The following is a 13,965-nucleotide window of genomic DNA, read 5'->3' on the forward strand; positions in this document are numbered from 1 at the left end:
TTATTTAATCTTTCTTAGCTGCATCACTTCATCTTAAAAAAAATTAAGGATATAAGAAAAATTAATTCATGATGATTTAAATAATACATGTAAAATGCTTAATACTGGACTTGATCTATGGCTCTTTTAATGAAAATTATATATATATACATATACACATACACATATATATATATATTTGACATCTTAGCAATATTAAATACTTCAATGTCTGTCATTTAGTGATCTTATATGTCACTAAGCATTGTTTAGCCATGTACCAATATAGAATGTCACAGTTAAATTTGTTTCAAAGCATTTAATCTTTGAATACTGTTTCAAAATTCAGTTTATTTTGTTTTATTTTAAGGTAATTTATTGTTAGTAAGAAATAAAATTGATTTTCCAGACTGCTGTAGAATCCTATATTATTTCCATCAAAACACAAGTGATAATTTCTTGCATTTTTGCAGTATTTGATGTTTTTAATATTTTTATTATAGACATTCTGATATGTCTGATATGATAAATAAACTTAATGAAAAAATCGTAATAATTAACATTCTATTATTGATTTCATACATTAACATTATGGTCTAAAATCCCATTTTCCTATGAATGATTGGAACTTATCCATCTTTACGGCCATTGTATAAATATATCACATTTTCTTTGTTTTGAAATTTTATTTTATTGGTAAAATTTAGGTATACAATACAATGACTTCATCATTGGAAATTTGCACCTTTATATAATCTCTCTTGGTTCTTATTTTTCCCCCTTCGCCTGCCCTCCCTTCAACCCCTACATTCCTCCCTATTTACAAAGACTTTGTTTCTATTTTTTCATTTTCTCATATTCATTCCATTCCCTTCTTTCTTTTCCCCACCCCACCCACTTCCCCTTCTCCTTTGCCCCTTTTCTCCCTATTTCATATTATCTATTATACCTTTCAGTCCTTATTTACACTTTCAGTTTCTCACTAGAGAAACTATTCAGTATTTACCCATGTGTGTCCTGTTTATTTCACTTAAGAGTATCACTTCAATGTGCATCCATTTAGCAATAAATGTCTCTAATTTCTCATTTTTATGGCTGAGTAGTACTCCATTTATATTAAAAAAACACACACACACACATTTTCTTTATCCAGTCTCCAATTGCTGGGCATTTGGGCTGCTTCCATGTTTTAGCTATTACAAATTGTGCTTCTATGAACTTGGGTACACAGATATCACTGCGGTATGATTCTTTTAATTCTTTGGGGAAGATAACCAGCAGGGGAATAGCTGGGTCAAAGACATCCCATGGCGTATACAATCCCCAACTTAAAACTATACTACAAAGCTACTGGGATAAACAAACAGCATGGTACTGACAACAAAACAGACCTGAGGACCAGTGGAACAGATTAGAAGATGCAGAAACAACTCCAGACACACTCAGTCATCTCATGTTCGATAAAGGAACCAAACAACCTCACTGGAGGAAATAGAGCCTCTTTAATAAACGGTGCTGGAAAAATTGGGTTTCAAATTAGTAAAGACTAAAACTAGACCTATATCTCTCACCATTCACTAAACTAAAATCGAAATAGATTAAGGAACTAAATATTAAAATAGAAACACTGAATCACCTGGAACAGAGGTTAGGTAGAACTCTTGAAGACATTGGTATAGAAAAAGATTTTATGAACACAACCTCAGTTGTTCGTGAACTAGCAGAAATTACCAACAAGTGGGATCTCTTCTGCACAGCAAGAGAAACCACCAGCAGTGTGAAGAGATAACCTACAATGTGGGAAAAAAATTTCACCTGCTGTTCCTCAGACAAAGGTCTACTATCTCGAGTCTATAAAGAACTTAAAAAAATTAGACCTCCCAAATTTAAAGACTCAATCTGAAAATGGGTATCTGAAATGAACAGACATTTCTCAGACAAAGAAGTAGAAACAGCAAATAAACATGAAAAAGTGTTCAACATCACTGGTCATTCTAGAAATGCAAACGAACACAATGCTATGATTCTACCTCAGTCCGGGAAGAATGGCTGCTATCATGAAATCAACCAATAACAAATGCTGGCGGGGCTGTGGGCAAAGAGGAACCCTGCTCCACTGCTGGTGGGAGTGTAGACTGGTGCAACCACTGTGGAAATCAGTATGCAGATATATCATATTTTCTTTATCCACTCATCTATTCTTGGACATCTAGGCTGCTTTTATAGTTTGGATATTGTGAATTACACTGCAAACCTGGGTCTGCATGTATGGTTCTTCTTTAATGTGTTTAACTCTTTCAGGAAAATACCCAGGAGAAGTATAGTTGAGTCTAGTGAAATTTCTACTTTTCAATTTTTGATGGCTCTCCATACTATTTTCTGTAAGCATTGTATTGTTTACATACCTGCTAACAATGTTGAAAGATTCTTTCTCCTCACATACTCACCAGCATTTGATTTTGTGAGGTTTTTTCCCAATTAAGTTTATTGGTACATTTTAGGTATAAAATACAGTTACATTCATCATTGGGATCTTGTACCATTACATGAGTCTCTTGGTTCTTATTTTTTTCCCCTTCCCTTGCCTTCCCTTCACTCCCTCCACCCTTCCCTATTTGCAAAGACTTTGTTTCCGTTTTTTCCCTTTCTCATACTTTTTCTTTCCCCTTCTTTCCTATCCCCTACCTCTCCCACTTCCCCTGCTCCTTTAGACCTTTTATTCCTGCTACACAATATCAATTATACATTTTTTAAATTACAATATCAAGATCTAGGAGACATTACTACAGATTTTACAGAATTTAAAAGGATAGAAAGCATATTACAAAAATCTTTTTTAAAAATATGTATATTTATTGGTACATTTTAGGTATAAAATATATTTACATTTATCATTGGGTGTTTGTACCAGAACATGATGTATCTTAGTTTTTATTTTTTCTCCCATTACCTGTGCACCCTTCACCTCCTCCACCCTTCCCTATTTACACAGTTTGATTCCATTTTTTTCTCATAATTTTTTCTTTCCCTTCTTCCCGTTCCACTTTCCCTTCCACCATCCCCAAACCCTTGGACCTTTTCTTATTTCAAATTATCATTTATTCCTTTTAATCATTTTCATCCTTATTTACACTTTCAATTTCTCACACTAGAGAAACTATTCGGTATTTACACGTGTGTCCTATTTGTTTCACTTAAGAGTATGGTCTCAATATGTATCAATTTAGCTATAAATGTAGTTTCTCATTCTTTATGGCTGAGCAGTACTCCATTTTATTAAAAAAGCACATCTTCTTTATCCAGTTTCCAGTCGATGGGCACTTGGGCTGTTTCCAAGCTTTAGCTATTACAAACTGATTTTGTGTTTGTGATATTAGCTATTCTTAATGGTGTAATATAAAACAGCAGTGTTATTTTGATTTGCATTTTCCTGATGGCTAAAGAAGGTGATATTTTTTGCCATGTACTTATTGGCCATTTATACTTTTGAGATGTGTCTGTTAATTTCATTTATCTATTGTTTATTGAATTATTTCTTTCTACTCAAAACATTTCTTTCTACTCAAAACATAAGGTTTTGAGTAGTTTTATGTGTGTTCTAGATATTAGGCCTCTATCAGGAAAAGAATTAGCATTTTTTTTTGCTGTTCACTCTGTTGAATGTTTCTTTATATGCTCATTAATTTTTAAAATTTAATATAATCCCATTCATTATAATTTTTGGTATTACTTCTTATGACATTGGAATTTTACTGAGGTACTCCTTACTTGGACCTATGTCTTCAAGTGGTTTCTCTATTTTATTTTTCAGTAGTTTTATTGCTTCTCTTTTTGAATATCTAGGTCTTTGATCCATTTTGATTTGATTTTTAAGAGAAGGGTAAGTACTGGTTTAATTTCATTCCTGTGCACATGGCAGCCAATATTCAGCAACATTTGTTAAAGAGGATATCCTTTCTCCACCATATGCTTTTATGTCCTTTGCTAAAGATGGCTAAATGTACATGAGGTTGTTGTTTTATCTTCTATTCTTTTGGTTTACACATCTGTTTTTGTGCCAAAACCATGCTATTTTTCTTACTACAGATTCATAATATTATTTAAAATCCAGGATTGTAATGGGTTCTATTTTGTTCTTTTTTTCTCAGTTTTTCTTTGACTATTTGGGTCTCTATTAATTCCATATAAATTTAAGGACTTTTTTTTCCCCTTCTGTGAAGAATTTTATTATTTTGATAGGAATTGTGTTTAATCTATAGATCCCTTTTTATAATATGGCCATCTTTACAATATTAACTCTGCCTATCCAGGAAAAGGGAATATCTTCCTATTTTCTACTCTCTTTTTCAATCTCTATTCAAAGTAGAATGGTTTTCATTACACAGGTCTTGGCCTCCTTGGTTAACATGACTTCTAAGTATTTAATTTTTTTTCTGAAGCTATCGTGAATGGAAAGCTTTCTTGATTTATTTCTCGGTACATTTATTACTATTGTACAGAAACACTAATGATTTATCTACATCGATTTTATATTCTGACACTTCGCTGTTTTTTCTTATTTAGTCCTTGTAGAGTTTTTGGATCATCTATGAAATGGATCAAAAATCCTTGCAATACTTAGAATAATTTGATTGATACTAGAAATTTTATTTCTAGTCAAATTACTAGAAATAATTTCACTTGTTTCTTTACTATTCATATCCTTTGTACTTCTTTCTCTTGCTTTATTGCTCTACTTAATTTTTGAGTACCATATTGAAGAGAAGTAGTGAGAGTTGGCATCCTGTCTTATTACAGGTTTTACAGAAAATACTTGCAATTTTTCCATATTTACTATGATGACTTTTATTGATTTGATTTAAGGTTTTTTATATCTACTTTCATCAGGTTTTTATAATGAAAGTATGTTGGATTTTGTCAAAGGCTTTTTCTGCATCTATTGAGATGACCATATGATTTCTATCTTTGATATTTTTAACCAGTATATTACAATTACTAATTTACAAGTGGTAAGCCATCTTTTCTTCTCTGAAATGAAGTTAACTTGGTCAAGATGTTGGATATTTTCAATTATTTTTTAAATTCTGATTGCAAGAATCTAAACAATGATTTTTGCATCTAGATTCATCAAATATATAGGCCAATAGATTCTTCTTTTTGTTGAATCTTTTTATAGTTTTGGTATCAGGGTAGTGCTGGCTTCATGGAATGAGTCTGACAGTGTTCAATTTCACTAGTCTTATGTGTACAGCATCTTCCACAATCATTTTCTCCCACAATTTCCAAATTTTTGCAATAAATTTTTGTAATAGGTTTCTTACAACAATTTCCATGGACTAGCAATGGAGTATTGGTTGAGAGACAGAAAAGATAAACGGATAAAAAGGGGGAAAATATAATAAAATGTAATGAGGTAATACAAAATAAAAACAGAAGTAAAAATTGAAAAAATAGGTTTTGATGATACAATTAGTTTTATCTCTCTCTAGCCAGGCAGGTTGGGAACAGGAAGATTTGAATAGTTATGTGATGGGGCAAGTAGACAAAAATGAAACAAAAAAAAATGAAAAACAAAAAACCCTACTGGACTGGGGATTTAGCTCAGTGGTTCCACTGCCTGCCTAACAAGCGCAAGGTCCCAAGTTCGATTCCCAGTACCAAAAAAACCAAACAAAACAAACAAAAAACACACGCACGCGCACATAAGCGCGCGCGCGCGCGCACACACACACACACACACACACAAACTACAAATAGTGGAAACCTGCGGGTGTTTTATAAGTGTTAGAAATAATTAATTGCATGTCTCCCCATGAAGAAATCCACTGTAAAAATGAAAAGATTGGTCCACACCCACGCAAAGCTACGTTCTCATGGAAGCCCTCACCTATATCTTTGTCCCTGTTGAGCAATGATTCTCCCCACATTGTGAGCAACAGCACCTCGGATCTGAGCTGCACCAGCACCTGTGCCTGCGCTTGTGTGAGTGTTTTCTCGTCTAGGTTTTCCATTTTCTATATTGCATCAGACTGCTATCCTGTTCTGAGTGTCATCTGGAGGCTGTGATCCGTACAATCTGTTTTAGGCACACTTTGCCTAACCTTGGTGCAAAACATAGAGCGCTGTGTGACTGCAACTTCCTCTCTGCTCCCATGATTATTGGACTTTAACTGTTATGTCTGAGTTTATTCATGTCTTTTAGATACCAGTGCTCTGTCAGATACACGTTAACAGAATGTTCTGCACTGTACTTTGAAATAAATGTTTTAAATTTTGATGAAGTTCATTTTAAGTTTTTTTAATGAATCATTATTTTTATTTTAAATCTATGAATTATTTGCCTGATTTTAGACACCAAAAATTTGTCCAATGTATTTCTTCTACAAGATTTATAGTCCTTTATTTCATATTTAGGTTTTCAATCTATTTTTAAGTTTATTTTTACATATTAAGCTTAGACTGGGCTCTTCCCACCCTCTCTCCATTTCTTTTCCTTCCTTCCTTCCTTCCTTCCTTCCTTCCTTCCTTCCTTCCTTCCTTCCTTCTTTCCTTCCTTCCTTCCTTCTTTCCTTCTTTTCTTTTTTACCTGCAAAGCCTATCCTTTCTCTATTGAGTTATTTTTTCTTCTTTCTTGATAAATCTTCAACAGTTATATTGGCCTATTTCTTGATGTATATATATTCTGTTCCAGTGATGTCTATTTTTCCTCTAATACCAGCCATCTTTGTTACTGTAGCTATATAATAAGTCTTGAAATTAGGAAAAATAATTTTTGGTACTTTTGACTGTTTTTTAAAGAATTGCTTCTACTATTATAATTGTCTTTTCATATAAATTTCAGAAGAAACTTGTGTATATCTATAACATTTCTTGTTAGGATTTTAAGACATTTTCAAACCTATATATCAATTTAAGGAGATTTAACATCTTTATTAAGTCTAGTCTTCCAGTCCATGAAAATGTTGTATCTTTCCATTTATTTATGCCTTGTTATTACTTTTGCCAATACTGTGTAGATTTCAGGATATAGTGTTGTATACATTTCAAAAGAGAGTCTTGTGTGTTTTTAAAGAAATATCTTAAATGTAATACAAGTCTTTTGCCACCTTTCTTTTTTTGCTATCAAATAATATTTTTGCCTACTTTGGGAAACAATGTAAATAAACCAAGTGAAGCTAGTATTGCATCTGGAAGAGTAATAAATACGATTATAACGTTTTTCATTACACTTGATTGTGGAAATGCCAAGGTTTATCATGAAATCTTCTAATTATTTTGTGTTTATGCATTAAACACCTATCACCTGAGAAGAACTGGATATATAAACTTGATGTTTTATATCCAAATATTAACAAAAAAGATTTTACTTGAGAAAATAGGAGTAGAAGAAAAAATTAGAAACTTAAAAATTCAAAATGGCATCAAGCATAGAAAGGCATAATTTGTATATCAATTAAAGCTTTGGGAGGCAAAAGTGTTCAAGACACTGGATCCAGATGTAAGGGAGGGCATAAAAAGAAAGGTAAAGTATGGAGAAGCATAAATTAGTGATAAATTGAAGGCTACTTTTGGTAACATTATGAATATTGCACACTCACCAGTGCTGTATTGAATGTCTTTTATACTGGAAACCAAGTAAGCTATAGTACCATGTGTACTACTCATGATAATCATTCCTTTCCTGTTTTTGATTCTGAGAAGATTTCCACTTTTTTATTTCAAGCATATATGTGAGAAGATACTTATCTTTATATGGAAAGATGTTTAGTATAGAAATTCTCAAAAATATATCAAGTGAAGAGAATAAAACAAAAACACTCAATTACTTTATTATACAACATTATTTTAAATCAGGATCGATCTTGTCTTATCTCTATTCTTCTTTACTACCTTCCTGCTAAGATTACTTTGAAGCTAGATCAAGAAAACTAATATTTTATTCATACCTATTTATCTTAAAGTATTTTTCTGTATTTAAATTTAACTACACTTTTAAGTGTTAAATCTTAACACTACGTAGCAACATTTCATTAACATCATCCAGTGTCCAGTGTTTATTTATAAGGACCTTGTATAAAGTCCCCTTTGAAATTAATTTACACAATTATTCCCACATGACTATAATGTTCTATAAAATAATATGGATGCTTAATAAGAGCATATAGTTTACTTTTCAACTCTGTGATTTCTTCATGCACAAATTCAAACTACCTTGAATTTATATATATATACAGATATATGGAAATCTATCTATATATAGATAGACATGCATATATGGATAAATAGATATATATCTGAATTAAACATGGATTTTTTGTCATCATTCTCTAAAGAATACAATATAACATCTGTTTGCCTGGTTTTATGAGTTGTGACTGTTAAGCTTCATTATCATGTTGATTGGCTTGAGATGCAGACATGGTATTAATAAAGCATATGTCCTGGCATAAATAAGGAATTATAGCTTTAAAGTCTGCATCTGGTTTTTTGCCCTTTCCATTTTACTGCTGTTCCATTTACTCTCTTTCCTGACCACCATCACTAAGAAGTTTTCTTTTGCCAAGCCCTTCTGCCATAATGCTGCTGCCTTCAAGTCAGGTGATCATGGATTGAATCCTCTGCAACCACAATCCAAATAAAATATCTCATCCTTTAAATTGAAGGTGTTGGGTAATTTGTGCCAGCAATAGGAATGTAGACAAACAGATTTTGTGGTGTTTGGAATCAAACTCAAGGCCTTTCATGTGCTAGGAAAAAAAAAGATCTGCCAAAAAGCTATAGCTCAACTTTCTTAAAGTAATTCTAAAATTATTTACAATATATAGGGAGATGTTAAAAATATTCTTCCGTTCTATATGAGGGACATGAGCATTCATGCCTTTTAGTACTTCCTGCAGGCTCTGAAGCCAATTTCTCATGAATTCCAGAAACAACTGTGCTTGCTTTATTCTTGTTGGTGATAAATTCAATTATCTTTAAAAGTTTTTATTATCACACGTTCAATTTACAGTCTAAATTCATATGTTGTCCATTTAAAAACAAAACTCAATCAAAATCGCTTAAGATATTATTATTTTCTATCATCCAAGCTCCACTAGATTCTATCAGTGTTGACCTGACTTGGCATGTTTGCTGACTCATTTTATTTTATACATTGAGCAATGAGTTTTATGCTTATCGTGCACTACAAATTGCATACATTCCTTCCGCTCGCCTATGTTTTGCCAAACACTCCATTTACCAGTGAGCCAAAGTGCACTGTAACTGATGAACTGCAAGTTTCTTCAATATATTTTTGGTAAAATCTGAGTCAGCCAGAAGCATCTACTGCAGTGCAAGTATTAACTTGACATAATGCTGAGTGTGGTCTCTTCTTCCAACTTAAGAATCTGGATAGCAAAAGTGAATTTTTGGAACTGCATAATTTTCTGAGATTTAGCAAATGAGAGACCCCATTTTAACTTCTGGATATTATGTAATCTAAAGATTATTTAGTAGAAACAATACAGAATGTATTTAGGGTTTGTGAATTGTGATATTTGGTAGCTTTTCTGCATTGATCAATATTATATCAGGGAAAATGTGTATGCATGCATATATGAATGTGTGGATTAGTTAGTTTACCTACATATATTTAATCTTTATTAGACAAGATAACTTCAACAAAATATTAGATTTTTTCCACATAATTTTACCAAGTTTCTGGAACAGTAGATAAATTATCTGGTTTTTAAATATATTCTGCCAACACTGAGTTATGAATAATTTAAGCTTACTTATTGGATTTTGTAAATTGTCAGTCTAATTTTAATTCACAGGGGCAATATATATTTTCTTTTTGTGTTTTTAAAATATTCTCCTTCTGAAAACTTTTAAAGTCCCTTGGTAGTTTTTGATCTCATCAACTTATTATTTTATTCTGGAAAAGTAATCATTTCAAAGTTGCTTTGGACTGGCTGTAAAAAAACACATTTAAGGTCAAGATTAAAGGTACAAAGTTCAAATTTTTAAAAATAATTTTGAACATAACAGTTCCATTTTAAAACGATAACATTTCTAAGAATTGTACTACTACTATATGAGTTAAAGAAAAGTCACATTTCTAAAAAATGGTTATAGTACAGTAAAAGAAGATTCAAATAATATTTATGGTTAAAAATCACTGTATTTGGAAATTTATTCTTGGCAATTATAAAAAGCAGAAGTTATTTGTAAATATCATAAATGTGTACATATACTTATTATCTCTGGAGGACTCAAAATGTATTTATGTGAAAGTCTTTGAGAAAAACAATCTGGCTCCTGTTTCAAATCCTTTTAGGCAGTTAGATTTATACCTAGTAGCATAGAAGAGCAGGTTGAAATTTTTTAATTACTGCAGAGGGGATAAGATATTGAGAAACTAAATTATATCATTGGTTTAGATAATGTGTTTTTAAAATTTGCCATCATCGAGTATATATGTCTTCCAAAAAGTGGGAAAAATACAAAGAAAATGGTACTTTGAATATGCTATTAAGAATAATTATTATTATTAGTTTTCCTTTATACTATTGTTTTGGTAAGTATTGCTCATTTTGAAAAATCTTGTCAAATTTAACTATATTATATCATCAAGGAAATAATGAAAGCACCTTTAAGATTCTCATTTCAATATTTTTTAAAGTCACACATAATATTAATATATAGTAGGTACAGGAAAACCTTTTGAACATGGTGAAATCTGAAACTTCAACAAACCTAACTTTCTGTAGTTATGATCCATCCTTAAAATATATTTAAAAAGATATCACCCAATAACCCTGTGATTGGGGTGGCCTTGTAATTTATTTAAAAAAAAATCTCTGTTTAAGTGTGAAAGGTGGCAATGCTTGTAGCATTACCCTAGAAGAAGAGAGTTAAACAGGGACAGTCCCAGGAAAAAGAACACTTAGTATTATCACCTTTTCTCAACAGACATCTTGTTAATTTAGGAACATCCATTTATTCATTCATTTGTGAACTTTCTTTTATAAATACATTAACAATGCTTATGTTAATGCTCTCAAGGTCCTTATGGACCAAATTTAGTACCGAAAGATAGTATAGATTCAAATCCACAAATTCTGTGAACAAAAATGTATAAAAAGCTATCATTTACTATATTGGTATGACCAATCTACTAATCCTGAAACTTTATTTCTCCATACAGTAGAGAATTCCAACAGGACCATAAATAGGTAAGTAGGGTGAGGATAATGTAGAATATACAAGTTTTCTCCATTCACATAGCTGGAGGCAATATCTACCACATGAGACTCAAGGTTTCCTACTGTCTAGTCCTGTGATATTATCCATTGTCTTCTTTAAAATTAAAGAGCTGATTCTCATCTAGCTACTGTTTGTTTGCTTCTGTAGAATGGAAGTTCTTCTATGAACTTTACTTCTATACCTGAGAGTAAATAAGAAACTCATAACATGAAGAACTTATGATTAATATTAATAATGAGAGCGATTTGTTAGACAAACAACTTACTCTTACACATCAATGATCCCTATTTATTATCATATTTTGATAGAAAGGAGCCAGAGAAATAAGCAAGTGCTGCATTGGAAAGACAATTTCTGTATCATGTGTTGTCTATTTGAGACAAATGCTACATATTAGCTTTGTGATATATATTCAACTTGAATATGAGTTTGTGAGAGACATATTGAAAGGCAATATTGAACCAGAAATATCTAAGAGAGTAAATAATTTGAAGTTTATTTACTGATTGGATAACTAATCTTTATTCTCATAGTTTGTTATTGTAACAGTTCATACACCATGAATTGAAGAGGTCAATACCCCTAAAGGTGGAGATCAGTATAATGGCAGCACAGTTTGGATACTTAAATATCTCATCGGATGATTTAAGTCCAACTTGATACTATGAAAGCTTATCCTAATAGGTTCCCTAGAGTTGATAAAATGGCTCATTTGCTGGTGAACTTACTTTTAATTTAGTGTTTTAGCCACTGAATTCTTGGCAAATTTAACTCCAGGAGACTGCTGTTCACATTTCTTTCTCATCGCAAGAATCTGCCTAAGGAGTCAAACATCAACTTCAAGCACCTGCTTATCTTCAGAGTTTTGTTGTGTAGAGAAAAGGTATTTTGCAAGGCAGGCTTTTTTATTCTGATTTGGGAAAGGCTACCGATATGTACACATTTGCCTCCTTTAGTCACAATTGCCTCCTTTAGTTCAATGCTGTACATTGCTGCAAAATTATCTTGTAAAGGGGATGTTTAAATTCATTATTTAGAACTGTATCAACACATCAATGTCCACTCTCCAATGAGAAAAATGTCTCAGGTGTCTTTATATCATAATATTAAATAATATTACTAAAGGGCATAAATTTTCTTCAATTAGTTGTTACAAATATAAATGAGTGATGCAGCTTATGCTAGTTAAAATAATCCTTTGGCAAACAATTTAAATAGAGAATATTTTACATTCAATATTTTATAAGGGAATTTTTATATATTATGGTATGTAGGTGATCATACTCTTCACATATTTTCTTGTTTAACATGTAAGTAGTCTATGTATTTAAAGAATACATTAAGGATTCAAGATAAACCATTTTACAGGTAAATGCATTATGAATCTGTAAATGTGTACATTTATTTGAAGTTTTCAGAAAAATTAGCCTGTGTGGTTAACATAAGCCTTCATCATTACAAGATGTTTTTACTCATTCACCTTTAGTGAAAATAAAATTTGTTTCTAGTAAAGGAAAAGTAGAGAAGAGAATAAGTTCTTTTTTAAAATAAACATGACATAATGATGGTATAGGAGCAAGAACTCAGAAGTTGGTGTAGGAAGATCTTGTGCTAAATCCCTGATGAACAAAGGACATTTCTTTTTACTTTAGGCAAGTGATTTCACTTCTTTGAATCTGTCCACCACTTTGAGAACTAGGGATGTGCATGGTCTTCTCCCTTTGCCTATGCAGTCCACTTTCCATCCCCGTCACCCAGCTCTGTGGCTCTCCACATTGAGACTTGTGAAATGATCCAATCAATGAACCAATCAATAAAGCTGGCCTTTTGACTTTCAACTGGGTTCAGTGAAAAGTAGTAAACAGTAGAAGGGTAACAGAAGGTTAGTGGTTTTTCCTTTGGGTCTTTCAGTGCAAGGATGAAATCCGATAATGCTGAATTTCCTCAAGATGTCTTCTATAGCTCCATGTTTTGCTGGGTGCTGGTAATCTTCAGGCCTATAGGTCACGATGACCTAAATTCCTTCCATGCCCTGAGCACTTTGCTCAACGCTAACCCTATCTCTATAACTGATCCACTTATTAAACTATCATCAGTTTTCTCCACTGAGCATGTGGTTATCTCCTGCACCAAACTCATGGAGATTCAGTGAAATAGTAGCAACACACGGTTGTCGTGCATATATAAGATATGTTAAATACCAGGCAAAATTAGCTGACATTATCTAGATTACACACCTAAGAGTCTGGGTTTGAAATGCCTACCTGGCTATTCTGCTGCAGATTTATAAGCATGGCCTTCCTGATACCAAGGGACAGTTCTGTTCTCAGCATTTTCACTGCCTGCTTGTATCAGGCCCCACGGTTTTCTCAAGACCCACAAGTACTTTGATATAAAGAGACATGAGGACACTTCAGTACTCTGTTTTAGGATAGGTTCTCTTCTCAACACTTAGGTTTTAAATTTGTTGTTTCTCAAATTTGTCAAGGTATGTGATTTTTATGAGTTGTCTGTCACAAAAGTGACAATGGAATGTTAGAGAAAGAGGGGTCGACATTGCTGACAAGATGACAGTGCTTTAGTTGCAAAGACAACAAGAATTTGAAAATGGCTCTGAATTGGTAACATTTCCCTACAGGGCAGAGGGAGCTATATTATTCAGTGTAAAGGTAGTAGCCAATTTTAAAAACATACTTACAGGTGTTTTATTCTTTTTTCTCACTTGATTAGGACTGT

The sequence above is a fragment of the Heterocephalus glaber genome, unplaced genomic scaffold (assembly GCF_053883595.1).
Source record: "Heterocephalus glaber isolate CG9 unplaced genomic scaffold, H.glaber_assembly_v1.0 deba00001509, whole genome shotgun sequence".
In the NCBI taxonomy this organism is placed as follows: Eukaryota; Metazoa; Chordata; class Mammalia; order Rodentia; family Bathyergidae; genus Heterocephalus; species Heterocephalus glaber.